Source organism: Gymnogyps californianus, chromosome 5 (assembly GCF_018139145.2).
Source record: "Gymnogyps californianus isolate 813 chromosome 5, ASM1813914v2, whole genome shotgun sequence".
Lineage (NCBI taxonomy): Eukaryota > Metazoa > Chordata > Aves > Accipitriformes > Cathartidae > Gymnogyps > Gymnogyps californianus.
The window spans coordinates 65,203,407-65,210,326 of NC_059475.1; positions in this window are offsets into that span (position 1 = coordinate 65,203,407).

Here is a 6,920-nt window from a genome sequence, read left to right on the forward strand (position 1 = left end):
TCCTGGTTTCGGCTGGGATAGAGTTAATTTTCTTCTTAGTAGCTGGAACAGTGCTGTGTTTTGGATTTAGTGTGAGAATAATGTTGATAACACTCTGATGTTTTAGTTGTTGCTAAGTAGCGCTTATCTTAAGCCAAGGATTTTTCAGTTTCCCATGCTCTGCCAGCAAGCAGGTGTGCAAGAAGCTGGGAGGGAGCACAGCCGGGGCAGCTGACCTGAACTAGCCAAAGAGATATTCCATACCATAGAATGTCATGCTCAGTATATAAACTGGGGGGAGTTGGCCAGGAGGGGCAGATCGCTGCTCGGGCATCGGTCAGCGGGTGGTGAGCAATTGCATTGTGCATCACTTGTCTTTTCTTGGGTTTTATTTCTCTTTTGTTTGTTATATTCCTTTTCATTACTATTATTATTATTATTATTATATTTTATTTTACTTTAGTTATTAAACTGTTCTTATCTCAACCCACGGGTTTTACCTTTTTTTTCCCGATCCTCCTCCCCATCCCACCGGGAGGGGGAGGGGTGAGCAGCTGCGTGGTGCTTAGTTGCTGGCTGGGGTTAAACCACGACACCGTCAAATGGAGTTTTGTTAAATTCACCTGAACATGTTCTGTATTTCTGTTATTTATATAAACACAGGTGATTAGTCATACCCCTTAATGTAAACTAAAGAAAGTGTGTTATGAAAAGGAAATGGATAATACAACTTAAGGACTCTGGGTTCCATCACTGTCCCATCATACTAAACAAATCTTCATATAAATGGCCCATCTCCTGCAGAAAAGGTTGGAGTTTTTCTGGATTTCTCTTTTTATTATTTCTCTGAGTAAAAGTGCTTTTAATGTCAATAAACAGGAAGCGAAGTCAAAGTAGCGTGGTCTAGAGGAATGAGCAGAGCTCAGGCAGGCAGTCCTGAATGAAATTCACCCTTATGTGAAGGGCACATCTGGAACACTTAAGTCACATTCAAATATCCAGTTAGGTCAGTGAGGGAGACTTGATGTGCAGGAGCTCTTTGTCTGGAGGCAAACGTTGTCCTTTAAAAAGTAACATACCCCTTTTAAACAGATACAGTTAATGTAGGTGTCAGTAAAAGCAGGCGGAGCACTTTGCAAAGAAAAGCAAAGCCAAGCAGTGTCTAATCAAATTGAAAAGTCATGGATGTGAAATTTGGAAGAAGGGCAGGGCCCAGTGTAGCTGCAGGTGACTGGGATCGCTGCAGAGTTTTACAGCATCAAACACAAGTGTCACACTGGTAGAGGGTAGAAAATGGCTCTCGCTTCTTATATTGAGGACGTCCTTCCCAGGGGACGCCACAAAAACTCACTGACCAACGACCAGGAGTCATCATCTTCTGTGTCTGAAGATGCTTCCTATATTTGTCCTAGCTGTCTGAATAAGAATTGTCTTGCCATTATGTATTTTTATATTACTATTTTATATTTTTCTGTGATGTTCTGTTGTTATCAGATGTTTTTCTGTATTTTTTTTTTCTGAGGGAGGAAACAGTGAGGTGTAGGGAGGGGAGAGGAGGAAAGAATGATTTACTCACAGTTACACCACTTTAACTTAGGGTTTGCTTGACTAAACAGTTGCAAAGACTTGAGTAATCATCTTTGCTATGTCTTTGCTACTAAGTAAAACAACCTGTGGACTTTCTAATCCTGAGACCAACTGGCCTGATCTGGCTTGTGCCTGTAGCTGATGCTCCTCAGATATACCCCACATTCCTTGGAACAGTGTTTGTGGGCAAAGCCATGCCATGAACCATGGTAACAGTTTAAAAGTATGGATGATCAGGTGCCAGTGTATGACTCCATGCCTTGGCCCTGTTTGACTTACTGGTATAGATATAGCTTACTCTGGCAAAAAAGTGATTTCTCTGGTTTACCTTCTATTGCTTGGGAACAGGTTGTGCTCAACTGTAATGCAGTGGCCAGGAAGGCAGCACCAGCAGTTTTATTTACTGTTTTAAAAATGGATAGAAGACACAGTAGTTCAACTTGCCCTAATTAGAACTAGACTTCAAATTTATGGGAGCGCACACGCAAAACCTTAACTAAACAGACTGAAATGAAATGGATGCAAGGCGTAAGTAAAATTAAGGAGAGATTTAAAGGAAGAAAAGATGGAAGTTATTTCCTTCAAGTCTCTCTTTAAGTGGCCTGAGTAAGGAGGCAAGCAGAAGGGGCTATGTGTGGAAAAACATGAAGATGGAACAACATGCTAAAAGCTGAAATGAGAGGAGATTAGGGTAGCTAGGAATGCAGAGGCTTAAGTGCACAAAAACTCAGAGACTTGAACTCCAGAAGGTAATTCTGATGCAGAAAGCAGACAGCTTGTGCTCTTTGTAAGCAATAGGAAAAATTTCACTGACATAGCGACAGCAGAATTGTACCTCCAATCAGCGTTGGATCAAAATGATTCCCGCATTTAAAAGGCTCAAATGGATGTTCCTTAGCTAGGATAAATTTTTAAGTTTTCAGTAAATGTTATTACAAAAGAGACAACATTTTCTTAAATAATAATTTGCTGTTACACCAGATATAAAATGAAAACTATAGAAAGAAGGTATATATCCACTGTCTGGTCAGACAGATTTAATGTGAGAAGTATTTTTGGCACTCTGTTACACTTACGTTGGACTGTCTTTGCCTGGATGTGTGTTTGTTTGTCTCCTCTTCTAGCAACACTAAACCATATGGCATAGGTAACATTGTGAAGCAGATAGCACGGAATCATGGCCTTACTTCACTTGCACTCATTTTATGATGGATTCTCCCTAAAATTTTGTTTTCCTAAACAAAGCAAAGAGCTTTTCTCCTTAGAAGCTGTTCTGTTTTGCTCACAGTGGAAGAGGAAATACAGGAAAAGGGAACATAGTGCTGCTCTACTTATTGCTATTCATTTTAATGCTCTTGTACCCGCATAAATAATTTAGTGAAGTAAGAGCATTTTTCAAATCTATGTTTTACACAGACACTGAAATAATCTCAGATAATTGCACTGGAGCTTTATTTACTCTAACGTGAATCAAAGAAATTGCATCACAGTACTGTGGAAAATATTCACGCCCATGCTCTCACAGTATTATTACCAGGGCTGGCATCAAGTCACCTGAGGCCCCCTTGTGAACATTCAAAGAGGAAGCACTTCACCCATAAATCTGTGAAAATTTACTCATTTTATAGAATCATAGAATCATATAATGGTTTGAGTTGGAAGGGACCTTAAAGATCATCTAGTCCAACCCTCCTGCCGTGGGCAGGGACATCTTTCACTAGACCAGGTTGCTCAAAGGCCCGTCCAGCCTGACCTTGAACACTTCCGATGATGGGGCATCCACAAATTCTCTGGGCAACCTGTTCCAGTGTCTCACCACCCTCATAGTAAAAAATTTCTTCCTTATACCCAAACTAAATCTACCCTGTTTCAGTTTAAAACCGTTGCCCCTTGTCCTGTCACTACAGGCCCTGGTAAAAAGTCTGTCTCCATGTTTCTTATAAGCCCCCTTTATATGTTAAAAGGCCACAATAAGGTCTTGCCAGCACCTTCTCTTCTCCAGGCTGAACAACGGCAACTCTCTCAGCCTTTCGTCATAGGAGAGGTGTTCCAGCCCTCTGACCATTTTTACGGCCCTCCTCTGAACTGCTCTGACAGGTCCATGTCTTTTTTGTGCTGGGGGCCCCATAGCTGGACACAGTACTTCAGGTGGGGTCTCACCAGAGCAGAGTAGAGGGGGAGAATGTGGGCTGCAAGTGCACACTGCCGGCTCACGTCCAATTTTTCATCCACCAGTATCCCCAAGTCTTTCTCGGCAGGACAGACCTCAATCCATTCACCCCCAGTTCCACTGTGCCATTGCACTTTTGCACAAGGTCTTCTCAATACTGCACAACTGGAGGGGGAAAAAAAAAAATAGAAACAGCAATCTAATAGAACATTTATTTCTGCCTTATTGCTTTGGAGACAGAAGGCAGCTTATCTTGCTTTTATTTACATTAAGCATGTCAATATAATTTGTGTAACTCTTAAGAATAAGGCATGTTATCATGTTATGTGCTGAGTTTAATTGATCTGTTATCTGCCGCCACAGAGTCAACACGGGGAACCTCAGCAAGGTTCACAGCAGGGTATGGAGCAAGACTGTGACCTCCCACACTGGTAACTATTTCTCATGTTGTTTTCAGAGCCTTGTACTTCACCTTTACATTGGCTCTTGCACTTCACAGCCGCAGTTAAGTACTTTGTATAGATATCAGAATACGTTTACTGAACTCCAAGTGCTGTCTGCATCAATCACAGGACAAAGTGCTACAGAACTGTCATTCATTCTGTTGATGTTCAGGTTGACTTTGGCTGACTTTTAAAAACTGTTAGCAGTAATGGCCTCTTCAGAAAGTGAAAATTAGCTTCTTGTGGAACTAAGTTCAGGCATTAGAAGGAGAAATATTTTTGGTTTTCCTTGGGAATTCAGATGTCGGTCAAATCCAAGGGCTTCGTTATGATGTGATCCTTTAAGAGATATTTCACTTTGCTTTGGTACTTTGTCAACAGCTCTTCTCTAAGTAGTTGCTGGCTCTGAAGCAACAAAAAGAGCGTATGTTACTGTCAACACTCAAAGTTGTACTTCCAGCAAGGAAAGTCAGAGCACTTCTGGCCATCAAGGTTAGACTGGAAGTGGCAACCCTGGACTCCCAATCTTTTGCCAATTGCTTTGGGGTTGAGAAGAAATCTCACAGTCTGGCATGATTTGGATGGTTTACAGCAGCCATATGTAAAAGCTGCAGCCTGTGGTAGCTTTACTGCTTTTTAGCTGGTGGGGATCTCAAAAATCCTTTTAATAGACTCGGGTGTGTATAATTAAGATAGTTCCTTAAGTATATTTATCTATCATTAAGATAATACTAACGAGATGAGCATATTTACTTTTTATAAGTTGGAAAACAGCAAGAATGGACATTACCTTGTAAAGGACCTTGTAACTTTTTCCAATGCTCTCCTTCCTATGCTCAGTCTGACACTGAGCATGCCTTCATGCACCGAGCAGGCACTTCATCCCTGTCTTCGTAATCTTGGGGATAGGCAGTAAAATCCCCACTGATGGCGACTGTGCAGCTGTACAAATGCACAAGAACTCCATAACTGAACCTTTTTTTTTTTAACAGGAGAAATCTATTTCACTCAGTTTTGTTGTAAAAGAAGGGTTGAAGCACAGAGTTAACAAGATAAATTCTCACCACTCACCAATCACAGGATGCTGGGACCTCGTGAGCTTCTCCTACGCATCCTGTCTGTGCTCAGCCCGAGTTGCTGTATACCTGTCTCTTTGGGGATAGCTGTGAAAATCCCCACTGTGAATATACTGTGCAGGTGCAGTGTACATCCTCTTCCAACTTTATACTGCCTGTTCTGTGGTGTTGTGGTGCAAAGCTCCATGATCGTGTGTGCACCACCTGCACTTAGCACAAGGAGGAAATAAGACCCAGAAAATACTTTAAATTACTTGCTATTTATTTATATTTTGTATAGCATTAAGGTTCCATTATGCTATGCATTGCACTAACACAAAATACATAGTTCTCAACTCAGTAAAACAGGAGAAAACAGGGAAATATAAAGAACAGCTGTAACCTATAGCTGTGTAACTGTGAACGGTCATAGTTCCTGTGATAGTCTTCCTTCATAACCTCCAAAGGTCTGTTTCTATTCTAACCCACCACAACCATTTAATTAACAATGATTGGCGGTGTATTTTTATTTTTCTGTCACCTTTCCCTTGTCGTATGGATTAGGCTCTGACCCATTTTTCAGCTTTCAGCAAATTTAAAGGTAGACCATGGCTGTGTTTTGCCTCAGAAAGCTGTAATGCAAATTTTGTGGCAATTCAGGAGTTGATTCATGAATCCTTCGGTCATCGGTGGAGCTGGGACAGACCAGGCAGCTGTGTGCGGTAAACTCGGCCATCCTGTTTTAAGTCTTCTGATAGGTGAGGGGCCTTAGCCCGTGAGATTTTGGGAACAGGCTATGTGTCCCCTTCTGAACAGCTACGCAGCCTGTCCTACAGAAGCTCTGCACGCATTTGTCTCAAGTGTCTGGCAAGGAGGCAGGAATTGTAATTACGAGTTCCCCTTTTATATCTGTACCTCCTGCTGTGAAAGACTTTGAGACATCAAGGTAGTAAGAATGGAATTTTTCACCTCTGCACATAAGCACTAGCAAATCTATGGTGAAGAGCTGTAGATGAGAGTGATGTGATGTGCAAAAATGCCGCAGTCTCTGCGTTTTTAGCACTTGGTATCCAGCACCAGGAATTTCAGAGCCCAAGGTTTAAACTCAAGGTCTGAAATATTGGCCAGAGCGGCTGTATGTGACAACTGCGTTCGCCTTGGCAGGCGGTGCAGCAGGAGCCACGTCCAAGGGTGGCCTTACTGCAGGAACCTGGGCAGGGAAGGTCTCTACACTGTGAAACGAGCCGCTGCCTCCTGCAAAAGGGATGCAGTATGGTCTGTGACAATGGCCGGGGGTGGCTGCAGCTGGGCTGGGAGCCGCCGGGGAGCTCCAGGGGGGAGAGGAATCGCCGGTGTCTCCAAGGGGCAGCCGTGAGGCTCTCCGCCGGAAGACGGGCACTGCTTTTTGATTTCGAAACACCCGTTTTTAATCTCTAAACACCGAAGCCAAACAGCGCTAGACACCCGCCCAACGCCCGAGGACGTGCAGCGGCCAGCGTTGTTTACGAGCAGGAAAAGGCCGGGCAGCCCTCCTCTCCCCTCGCGGGCACGTCGAGGAGGGAAAATAAAAAGACGGCCCCGCTCCCAGAAACCGACCTTCACCCCCGGTCACATGCACGGCCTCCCCCCTGCAAACCAGCCCTTATCGCCGCAGCCTTGACTGCTCCAGCCCCCGGGCCGCGTTAC